The sequence below is a fragment of the Ursus arctos genome, chromosome X (assembly GCF_023065955.2).
Source record: "Ursus arctos isolate Adak ecotype North America chromosome X, UrsArc2.0, whole genome shotgun sequence".
Taxonomy (NCBI): domain Eukaryota; kingdom Metazoa; phylum Chordata; class Mammalia; order Carnivora; family Ursidae; genus Ursus; species Ursus arctos.
Window position 1 is genome coordinate 19,373,519 of NC_079873.1, and position 12,109 is coordinate 19,385,627.

The window sequence follows — 12,109 nt, forward strand, 5'->3', positions numbered from 1 at the left end:
ACTGGAAAATATTCAAAAGCCCAACAACAGATTATTAAATAAATATGGTGTAGTTCTCTAATGGAGTACTATTACAACTAAAAACGATGGAAGCAATCTACCTATTCTGACAAAGGATGTTTATTAGGTATTGTTATGTGAAAAAAAAATGAAGCAGACAACTGCAGTTCACGCGGAGTATTTTCCAAAATTAAATACACATGTGTATGTTGAGATGAGAAAAAGTCTGGAGGAATATATACCAAAATGATATCCCTGGGTAGTAAGATTTCAAGAAACGGACGTTTACCCCTTTTTCTTTTTACTTACCTCGTTAACCTTGTTCTAAAAAACAAAGATCACCCATTGCTTCTATATTTAAAATATAAATATATAATTTTTGAAGAGAATGAAACCATATTTTTGCATATCAGAGAAACGAAGCCAAGATAGTGGAATGATAATTAGATCTCCTAAACAGAATAAATAATTCAGTTTATTGGACTGTTTATGAAGCAAAGTAATTTTCTCCTTTTCACACAACTGCCCTCCATCCCACCTAGCCAGCCAGGCCAAGGGCCCCCTCTCCTCTGCTCTCCTCCTCACACAGCTCTGGGGCCTCCTCCCATCCCGAATTCCCTCCCTACCGTTTCCTCTGTGCCCTGTGGAGCCTCGCTTCAGTGCAGACAAACTCCCCTGCCAGCTCCTGCTGGCCACAATCTCTACAGCCTGATTTAAATACAAACAAATATTCTTCTATAGCTTATTAAACCTACTTTCGAAGACTTCTTTTAGGTTTCTATTGTCCTTTTTCTAAAACATGGCCTTTCACTCAGATAAAAATCCACCTTCTACTGCTCCTTGTCACTGATCACATACCCACATCCCGACCAAGGACTCTTGCCCGCACATTCACGGACAACTTCGGCACCTGGCTAAGGCTCGTGTTCTCCACCTCTTCAAAGTTCACATAAGATCACTCGTACAAAACTTATGAAGTCCAATTTTCCTGGCCACCTCAACTCCTACAACCTCCCCCCATTTTAAAACTATATTCCCATACCTGCTAGATCTCACCAGTCTAAAATCGGTCCCCATCCAAAATCTAAACTGTCAACTTTTCACTCTGGCTTAACCTTCGCCCCTCTTTTCACTTGGCCTATCATTTCCAAACTTTACTTTCCGTCCTTCTCCAGCTTAGACCTTCTGGTATTACAACCAATCTCCCAGGTTCTTTCCTTTGCAATCTCCCCACTCTATTTCCAATGCCTCCTCCTTTACTTGCTGCAAGAGCGTCTCCGTGTGCGCCAGGTATGATGTTACGCATGGAGGTATGTGACTTTCGGGAATCCCCACTGCACCCTGGATTTGGCAGAGCCCTCTGATGTGGCAGTGAAAAGGCAGCTTCCACGGCCATGCTAAAAGCACTACTTCTCCACTCTTGTGAGTAGGCTATCACTGTATATTTCTACTTTGTTTCATCAATATTTTATCTGTGACACCCTATATTTAATTTCTTGACCTATTAACCCATTGATTCAGCAGTTATCCCAGTCTAAAGTCATCTTTAAAAAAAACCCTTTGTTAATGAGAAAGAAAAAAGTCTGAAAGGATAATATACCATAATGTTAAAAATGGTTATCTCAGGATGGTAGAATATCAAGCAGTTCTATTTTTTTCCCTTTTGCTAAACTGTGTTTTCTAATCTACCTGCCACAAAAGTGTACTATTGTTTTGAAAGTTCATTTTAAAAAATCTATTAAAAAAACTTTAATTGCCAAATCAAATGATTATATCTTAGTCCCTATTTCTCAGAATCCTTCTGCAGCATGACTTCTTCCCTGGGCTATCACTTGCTCAGCTTCATGACACTATTTCCCCAATTGTCTTCCTATTCCTGGGCTGCTTATTTCTCAATCTCCTCCCTGGGCTCATTTTTCTTGAATGAACACTGGTGTTTCCCAGAATTTTGTTCTCAGACCTTTTCTCTTCTCATCTAAACACTATGTCTCCTTAAATGACTTCATCTAAACCCATGGTTTCTCCTATCACGTACCTTTACCAATACCTTGACCATCTCTGTCCAAATGGTGAATGGTCCGCTAGATACTTCTGGGTGCCCCACTGGGATCTCAAAATCATCATGTCTAAAAATAGTCATAATTCTACCCTCTCCCAATCAGTTCTATCTTCCGTATTCTCCATCTTACCAAGAGGCATTCTAGGTGCTTCTTGTCCCAGTTTGTCCCTAACTTACCTTCAAGTCTTACTGATTAAACGACATGTTTACTTACCTAAGACAGCAAAGTATGCACAAGGTAAAATTATTATAAAGTTTTTAATCAGTACTCCATTAATCCAAAAGCTATACTTTCATTTTGGAAAAGCAGAACACAAGAGGGCTGTTTATCATTTGGAAAAGAGATATAAAATATTTTAGACTCTGTAAGCAATGCTTGGCAGAACAACTTTACTAATACATTCAAAATTAAATAAACTATTAAGGTTTTTACCCTGAATTATTTTTAAAGGTAAAATTAGAATTAGAGCTTAGAATTTTCCAAGTGATATGAGGCATATGTACACCACTGCATAATGGGAACAAAAGGAACTCACACAGTGTGGTATCTGAATAATCAAACATTATGGTTAATAGAGGACTACCCACATCACGCTAATGATCAATTTTCAAAATAACTGGAATTTAAAAACACAATAAATTAAACCAGATGAAATACTTGATATTTCATTATCTTTCTCAGGATCACCAATTATCACTCTGACTTGTCAAGATATTGGTCACATTTAATGGAGAGTCGGTAGTACAAGACTAGACATTAGCGTTCATATACTTGAGAGTAGACTGCTTTGTGTTTTATTAATCTGTTATTTTGATAGTGCCTAAAATACCATATATTTCGCTTACTGTCAAAATAACCCTCTCTATTCAACAGCTATCACTATCTGATAAAGTCTCAAACAGCTATTATTTACCTTCCTGAAAAAAGGTTCCATCTAAAGGAAATTTTTAAAAGGAATTACTATGCTTCAATAAGCTTAGAGGTACATTTATCTTTTTGAATTCATGTTTTCATTTTCTTTGGGTAAATACCCGGAAGTGGAATTACTGGGTCATATGGTAATTCTATTTTTAATATTTTGCGGAACCTCCATACTGTTTTCCATAGTGGCTATACCAATCTGCAATGGCCAAGATACGGAAGCAACCCAAGTGTCTACTGACTAATGAATGGATAAATAATGTGGAGCTATATCACACACACACACACACACACACACACACACGTCAGAATATTACTCAGCCATAAAAAAGAAAAAAAGAATGAAATCTTGCCATTTGCAACAAGAAGGACGGACCTAGAGGGTATAATGCTAAGTAAAGTTAAGTCAAAGAAAGACAAATACCATATGATTTCACTCATATGCAGAATTTTAAAAACAAATGAACAAGGAAAAAAGGAGACAACAGACTCTTAAATACAGAGAACAAACTGGTGGCTGCCAGAGGGGAAGTTGGGGGGGGGGGATGGGTGAAATAAAGAGGATTAAAAGTATACTTCTCTTGATGAACACTGAGAAATGTATAAAATTGCTGAATCATTATACTGTATACCTGAAACTAATATAAGGCTGTATGTTAATTGTACTTGAATAAAAAAATTAACAGTTAAAAAAAATAAAAGGAGAAACGATTCTTTCTCAAAAGAAGCAATCTAGGTTCCTGATACTTCCTATGGTTGAAACATCATAGGGCAAAGAAGGAAAAAAGAAAAAGAAAAGGAGAATGACTGGTAAACTGGGAGTCAAAAGACCCTAAAAATATAAGGACTGCACCTGTACTTCTCTGGGCACCCAGCCCACTAAGGGGGACTCCAAGCAGGCAGGCTTCCACTCTGTGATCCTGTCCAGTCACTAAGGTCAGACTCGGGTGAGAAATAGGAATCAACATGAACTCTCTCGTCAAGAATTGAGAAAACGGAAAAAGAGATGTGCACTGACTGCATATGACTGGAGCTGGAACATGTCAAAGAGCAGCTGTGGGCACCAACTTCTGCCTGCCATGCGGGCTGAGTATCACAGAAAGCCAGTGAACTGGGAAAGAATAAAGCTAAGACAAGAAGACAGGGAGTGCCCCCAACACCTTCATTTTCTCAGTTGCTAGGCCCAGCTCTATTCCTGCCCCTGAGTTCTAAGAGAAATCCTTCCATGCTTAGAATGAATTCCATTTTTACTACCTTAGGTGGGTTTTTTCCTTGTATTATAATCAAGGTTCCTAACTAATATAGTTTTAGGACAGAAATTGCTACACTTTAAGTTACCAAACCTTCTTGGTCTTATCTCTGCATCTGTAAAATTGAGAACATTTAACACGATGAACTCAAAATTTTTAGTCATGAAATTCTCACTTATTCTACAGAGGTATAACGCACTTACGCAGGCACGCAGACGAAATAAACTATAGTTATTTTTCAAGTCTTAGCAATGCATTTGTCAAGCTTACTTGATCTAAATTGACTTCTAAAACTAATTTGTGATAGCTGGGACATATCATTCTTTTCTACATGAAAAAGCTTGGTGCACCTATCAGTAAGACTAACAGCTTTAGAGCAGCAGCAGTATTTTACATTTTAATGGGAAGCATGTGTATAAGCAGAAAATGATCAAATACTCAGTGATTAACTGACCAACATTTAATCTCTAAATGGAAATAGTGAGTTAAAGAGTACAGGTGTGGAGTCAGGTGCCATGTATGAATTCCAGTTCTTTCTCTTACCAGCTCTGTGACTTTGGGGCAAGCTATTTACCCTCTCTGTGCTCTAAGGTCCTCATCTGTAAAAAGCAACATCAATATCAGTAGAACCTTCCTCACAGGTTGCTGTGAGGATTACATGGATTAATACACATAAAGATTTGAGAACAGTATGTGGCCCTTAAGGACACCATAATGTTAGGGCTTATTATGCCCCTTCAGTTGGTGCCACTGGAACCAATATAATAGACCTGACCCTTTAAAAGTCTGGTTGTCTCTGGAAAAACCCTACTCCTTAGCCACAGCACTTCCTTCAAACCCCAACCTGCCTTATCAGTGAAGTCTCTTAGGACCCAGGCCAACTCTAACTTGATAAAGACACTAAGGTTGATGGGTGAAATTTTTCAAGGTCATACAACTAGTTAGAAATAGAGATAAAACTAGAATCTGATTTGCAAAAAATACAAAGAAATTTGTATTCTGTTGGAAAGAACAAAACTTTTGAAATTAAGAGTGCTCACTAGTACTTACCACTGTGTGACCTGGAGAATTTCAGTTGACTTCCTGACTTCAGTTTCCATCCACACATTAGGAATTATCATCACCACCTTATTATTGAGTTGCAGTGGTAATTAAATGAATTCACTTAAATGCCTAGCCCAGAGCAAGGCACTCCACCAGAGGTCACTCAATCTTGGCTTTCATTGTCCAACTCTTGCCTCTTGCTCCTTTAAACCAAAGGAACTTGATATCCCTCAAAATCACCCTACAGATCCCACATCTCCCTAGGGTTTATCACAATGTAAGTTTATAAGAGATTAGGAGATGTACTGGTAGTCAAAACACTGGACTTCATTTTACAATGGCATTATTTTTCATTTTTTTCTCATCACACAAGTATAATTTTCTAGCTTTTATGGGCTCTTCAAGTTTTTCTGCCCTAACCAGAGTAGCTACTCTCTACATCTGTGCTGTTCAATACATAAGCCACTAGTCACAGGGCTAGGGAGCACTTGAAATGTGGCTAGTCCAAACTGACATGTGTTGTAAGTATAAAATGGATGCCAGATTTTGAAGAGTTAGTACAAAAAAGAAAGTGTAAATTATCTCATAAATTTTTGTACTGATCACACGTTGAAACAATATTTTGGATACAATGGGTTAAATAAAATATATTAAAAGTAATTTCACCTGTTTTTTACTTTAAAAAAAACCGTGACTATGAGAAAATTTAAAATTACACGTGTCTTGTATTACATTCTATTGGACAGCAAAGATCTACAACATCAATGCTTAAGGCATCAAACGACCAAACTCACAAATGAACACGTGAAACAAAACCAACTTGGTTCACAATCCATACCCTGGAAGCTACAAAGAAAAGAAAAAAAAAGTGAGGCTTAAAATAAAAACACAAAACACACATACAAGCAAATAAAAAATAATAATTAGAAAAAGGAAAGTGTGATACAAAAAGAAAAATATACAAAAACTTATGCATAAGAATTCTGTAAGATTTATAGCAATTTATGGAATAAGTAAATAATCATAAAAATGAATCACTGTAAAACTAAGCTCAAATAAGAACTATAAATCAATGAGGGCTGGTGAAAAAAATCCGTTAAGGGGCTTTGAGAGAGAGATTTACTGACATACAAAATGTTCAATGTACAGAAATTCTGTATCATCACTTTTCAATACGGATCATCAGATTAAAGGAAATCATGTTTTATAAACCCACATATGTATATGTTCTAAACTTGGCCTTCAGAATTTCAAATAGGTTTTTTTTCAAAAGTGGAACCAATTTAAATGACAAGACATACTCATACTACTAGGAAAGAAATATTGAAGAATTTATCTTGTTTCATCAACTTGGCGCTGATTAAAAAAAAGAAAGCCTCATTTTTTCTACGCATAAGAATGATTAGTATAGCGATTTCCAAAGTGTAGTCCAGGGACAAATGGGGTCCTCGTCCCCTAAAAGGACTCCACAAAGTCAAAACTATTTTCATAGTAATAATTTTAAAAGTTGTTTTTCTCACTTTCATTCTTTAGTATTGTCCAGAAGCTACACGTGTGATATGGTAACAAATTAAATACAGAAGCTGATAAGAAGCCCATTGTCTTCCATTAAGTCAGACATTAATTAGATCTGCAAAAAGGTAAAAATCAGGTCTTCTTACCAAGTTTTGTATGCTTTTGAAAAACATTTAATTTTCATCAAAAATGCTCTTTAGATTAACATGTAATGGGTTTTTTAATATTCCAGTTTTAATTTCTATTATGGTAAATATAAACGGAAAAAACCCACATAAACGGAAGCTCTTTAGGATCTCCAGAATATGTAAGACAATAATGAGGTCTAGAGACCAAAAGGTTTCAGTACCAGTGATGGTATGATCAAGAGATCAATGACAACACACACGTATACATAAAACATACTCTTCCTACCTCTGCCCTGGAAGACTATTAGCTATTTATATCACAGAAATTTTTAATGGTTCAAACTCTCTAGTGACCAGTAAAGAAAGAAGTCTGGTGGGGGTAAAATTGGACAGCAAATTAAAGGCAAAGAAATTAAATGCTTCCTTTTCAGTTAGAAGGCTGCCATTCCGATTTGAAGGTAAAATTCTAGGCAATTAAATAGAAGATGTTTCAAAATTAACCTCCATGTTTATGCCATAAGCATTAATTTAATGTTTTCACATTCCTCCCAAAGGTCCTTAAAAATTCATACAAAATCCTAAATCATTCGGAACAAAAGCTAGATTCTCAGAGCTTGGTATACTTATTTTCAATGAAAAATTTAAATTATTTCATACTACCTTCATCCTCAAACTGTAGCTTACCAATGTTGGTGCCTAAAGAAGAAAATCCCATACTCACACACTGAAAAGAAAATGCAAGGCTTACTATGGATAAAAATAGAATTAATTTGAGTCATAAAGTTTCTCACCATTTCTGTAACTTATAAAGAAAAAAATTTAAGTTTGGCAATCTCAAAGTGGCTAACTTCTCAATCTAAAAGGCGTGATCCCAGGGTCCTGGGATCGAGCCCCACATCAGGCTCCTCTGCTGGGAGCCTGCTTCTTCCTCTCCCACTCCCCCTGCCTGTGTTCCCTCTCTCCCTGGCTGTCTCTCTGTCAAAAAAACAAAATATTTTTTAAAAAATAAATAAAAGGCAAGAAAATTTTAAAAAAGGACTCACTGTATTAGCTCTATTAGCAGTCATTTTACTCTTGGATACACTATTCAAATTGAGAAACAACTCATTTTAACATGGGAGGAAAAGCTGCATAACTTTAATTTGTTTAATACTGGAAATTCTTGTCTATCTAAATGTTTTTATAACTCAGTACCAAATTGCAAATAACCGTTTAAGCTTTTAGGAAGGCTCTGGGTTCTCCAGCCCCAGGTTGGCACTATTATCCAAATTACTTCACTTTTCAGGTATGTTTAGCATTTAATCATTCTATAATACAAGAAACCTTGCAAGAAAAAAAACTACTCCTGCTTCAATGCTATTTTTTTTCCATTAGATTTTCATTTAATGTTCCTCTGACTATCCCTCAGTACGAGCAGTAGTAGTCCAAGAGTGATGTCATGGAAAACAGCTTTCCTAGCCTTTAGAGATTGGATCCAGTGAGAATTCTAGGAAAAGCCTCTATTGGGGAATAAAACCCCAAATCTTCTAAGCTATATCCTAACAAGAAATCATCAACATTATAATGTCAACATCCTAGTTCTCTCTAAGAATTATACAAACTAAATCTTTCAGAAGGTCTTGATGTTCTGATACAGATTTACTGCAAATCTTTAAATGATGTAAAACCATTAACTAAATTCAGTGATTTTACCAGAGACAATGGAATAAATTTTCTATCTGTTGTTATTTGCTTCAATGATTCAGCCAGATGAGCTTCGAAGGCCTTATATTAAAAACAGAGTATCTGAGGAAATACCTTGCCTTTTCTAGTTTCTTCCAAAGTAAAAATTTCTAATTCCGAAAAGGCCTTCCACTTTTGGACCTGTAGCAGTACAACATATACCCACAGCAAAGAAGAACCATGAGAGCCCCTCCAACGATTCTTAAGATGGTAATAATAATTATCTCCTATTACTCTTCCCCCCTTGTTCACCCTGCCCCAGATACACTGGCCTCTTTCTCTGTTTCTTGAAAACCAACCACACACCCACCTTAAGGCTTCTACACTCGCTGTTCCCTCTGCCTGGATCACTACATCTCCAGATATATAGGGCTTCCTTCAAGTCTTTACTCCTGTGTCATCTCAGCGAGGCCTTCCCAAACCCCTATCTCTAAAAAAAAAAAAAAACCAACAAAAACCAAAAAACCAAAACCAAAAAAACCTCACCCACTCCCACAACCAGAAATCCTCACTTTCCCTTTCTGCTTTATTTTTCTCTAAAGTATATTAAAATAGAGGTAACAGTCTCTTTTCCTTAATTAGTTTGCTTTTTATGGGTTTTCTTTTTTTCAGTTTTGCTTTGACTGTTGTATCCCTCACAACCTAGAAATAACAGCACTTGGCACATAGTAAGTGCTTAATAAATATTTGTTGGATGAAGAGATAAATTTAATTTTCGTAAGCTCCATGTTCTGTAACCATCCCTGATTTAAGGATGAGAAGAATCAAAAGCTCACAGAGGTTAAGGAACTTGCCCAAGGCTATGATTCTTAAGTGGTGGAGTTGGGGTCTGCCCCACTTTAGACCCTCTATGTTTAACCAGTATCCTACAATGCTTCACCAATGACTTTCATTTCTCTTCAATAAAAAACCCCACACCAACTACAGCATTCCAGTTCAGAGGAAATATATGCTACTAAATTAATTCAATCCCTCAAACTAAATATTCATTCTTCTCCCAGTTAATGTTATTTACTCTTAAAATATTTACAAAGTGAAGGGCAAGCTGAAAACAGCCCAGCTAATTTTTGGAGCCCAAGTGAAATGAAAACTTGGGCCCTCTTGTCCAAAAGCAGGAAAAAAATGTCGTTAAAGGTACTAAAATAAAAAGCTTTCTCCTTTCTTCTGTGGTCTCTCCCGACTTCTCATGGTGTTTTTTTTATTTGTTGGTTAATGCGTTCTAAGTGAAGAAAAATTAAAAATTTAAATTAGCATGAATTTTACTGTTCACCTTTATATTGTACAATGCCAGTTTTACATGCAGATTATTACACCAACTTCAGGGCCCTTCTGATCACCCATGAAGCCAAGCCAGCCCTGGTTCCAACATTTTAGCCCCAGATAACCCAAACCAAGGCAGAGAGAAGGTCAAACCTTGAAATTCCCAATAAAGCAGTGATTTGCCAAAATTTTATCTTCAGGACAAATGATAAGTCCAATGTATAAAAGCTAACACATTAAAACAGGCTCTTCCATTTGCTAATTTAATCGTGCCCGCTTATATTATTCTGCCTTTTTACAAAACACAGAAACATACTCAAAAAAACAACTGGTATTGGGTTATAAAATAAAACATTTCAGAAAAAAGCTCAAAAAACCATTTGCTGGCTAAAAATAACAATATACTAAAAAAAATGCTTCTCTTTCACTTTTTGTGGACCATTTTTAAGCCAAACCATACTACATTTTTGATGTACCCAGTAGAAATGATTCCATACTGATCTGCTGTTACACACGTTAGTTCTGACAAATAATAAATCCAATTTCTCAAACCACAAATATTTACTCTTCTATTATTCCTCCTAAGTTAAATCAGCAATAGAATGCAAATTAACACCAATTCCCACTGAAAAACTGGTTCTAAGCACCCACTAAGTGTTGTGATGATTTAAAAAGAGAATTATATAAACACTATTACATTGTCAAAAAGTAGAAAATTTCTATACATTTCTAGATCTGTTAAGAATTACAGAAATCTGAATGCATTTGTAAGCTCTTCAAAAACAATTTTCAGATTAGTAGAGATATTCAGGCATCCTGTTCCCTAGACATGAAAAATAGCATTAAAATTAGAGTATGTATCTTAAAACCATTTTCTAAGTTACCATTAAATCAGATCAACAAAAATAAATATAAATTCGTAAAGTATATAAGACTAAACATCAAGTGTTAAATAAATATTCCAAGAAAAGGGGCATAAGCGGCCTAGAAAAATGAAAAGCAAAGCACTACAGTAACGTTAAATTTGAATTAAAGAATACCGTTATTTAAATAAGCAGTTAGCATTTCGTAGGAAGAAAGCCAAGCAACGTGACTATTATATATCTAGTCGATTCACAGCACTGCTTCGCTATTCCATACTTATTGCTTATACTTATAATACCGGAAAAAAAAAAGAGGCAGCAACAGTTAGCCACTACAACATTAACCACTCTGGCAAGGGTTACTTAAAAAATTGCTTTGCATTTTTACAACACTTTACAGCTATAGGTTATTTTCACATATATGACCTCATATAGTCCTCACTACCCTGTGATGTGGCTATTACTGACTAGATTTCATAGATAAGAAACCGAGGTTCGGTAAGCGATTTTCTCAGCGTCACCCAGTCGAACCCAGACCTTCTGATTCCACGTTTTATGCCTCGCATTTCGCATAGTTCTATTTCAGGCATAAACAGAATTTTTAAAGGGAAGGAACGGGTTAGGGAGAAAATAATCATGGTACCTGCAGCTGTGTGCTGCAAAAAATGGCTGAATTATGCTTCTTCCGTTTTTTTCCCCCTCCTTGAAAAAAATCATATTTCAAACAATTTAAGTAAACTCAAAGACAAATTAGGTCCCGGCGTCTACCAAATGTTTGACTCGGGTCTGTGCAGAAAACGCTACCGAATCCGCGCCCAGCGCGGGGCCGCGGACGAAGCCCGGTCTCCTGCAGGCCGGAGGGCCAGGGGCGGCTACGCACCTCGGGGGTCTGTCCAACCTCTAGTGGACGGCAGTCTGCATCAGGAAGAAGCGGGCCGGCGGGCCGGGCGGTGGGCGGTCGGGCGCCGGGATGGCACTCGGCAGGCTCCTCGAACCTCTACAAGGGGCCGCTCCCGGACCGGGCCGGGACGCTCCTGCGGGGGGCGAGTCTGCGCGCCTGCGGCCCCCTCGGAACCAGTCCTGGGAAAGAAGACAGCGCTGAGTCGCGAGTCGAGACAGTCGGGCTCGGCGCAAGGCGGCGCGGCGTCGGGGCCGGGCCCGGCCTTGCCAACGCCAGGGGCCTCGCGGCGCCCGGCGGGGCTCGGCCGGAGAGCCGATTCGGGGCCACGGGCGGGGAAAAGGGCTGGGGGGCCGCGGGCAGCGGCAGAAGCGCCGGCGGTAGCGGCGTCGACGACGGCGTCTCCGGGCTTCTGCCCCGAAGCGCGCCGAGCCTCAGGATCACCCAC

At 37.9% G+C, this 12,109-nt stretch overlaps 1 protein-coding gene across 3 annotated transcripts in view; it reads right to left on the reverse strand.

Moving 5' to 3' along the window:
* KLHL15 (kelch like family member 15) overlaps nt 1-12,109 on the reverse strand; it is a 34,733-nt gene that overhangs the window by 22,228 nt on the left and 396 nt on the right. For 2 of the 3 annotated variants that reach the window (XM_057310620.1, XM_026480179.4), the window contains exon 2: nt 11,644-11,843. The gene's annotated coding sequence lies outside the window, so the exon portion shown is untranslated. Of the gene's footprint in view, nt 1-11,643; nt 12,103-12,109 lie in introns of those variants that run through there. The other variant, XM_026480181.4, reaches the window with a different exon arrangement.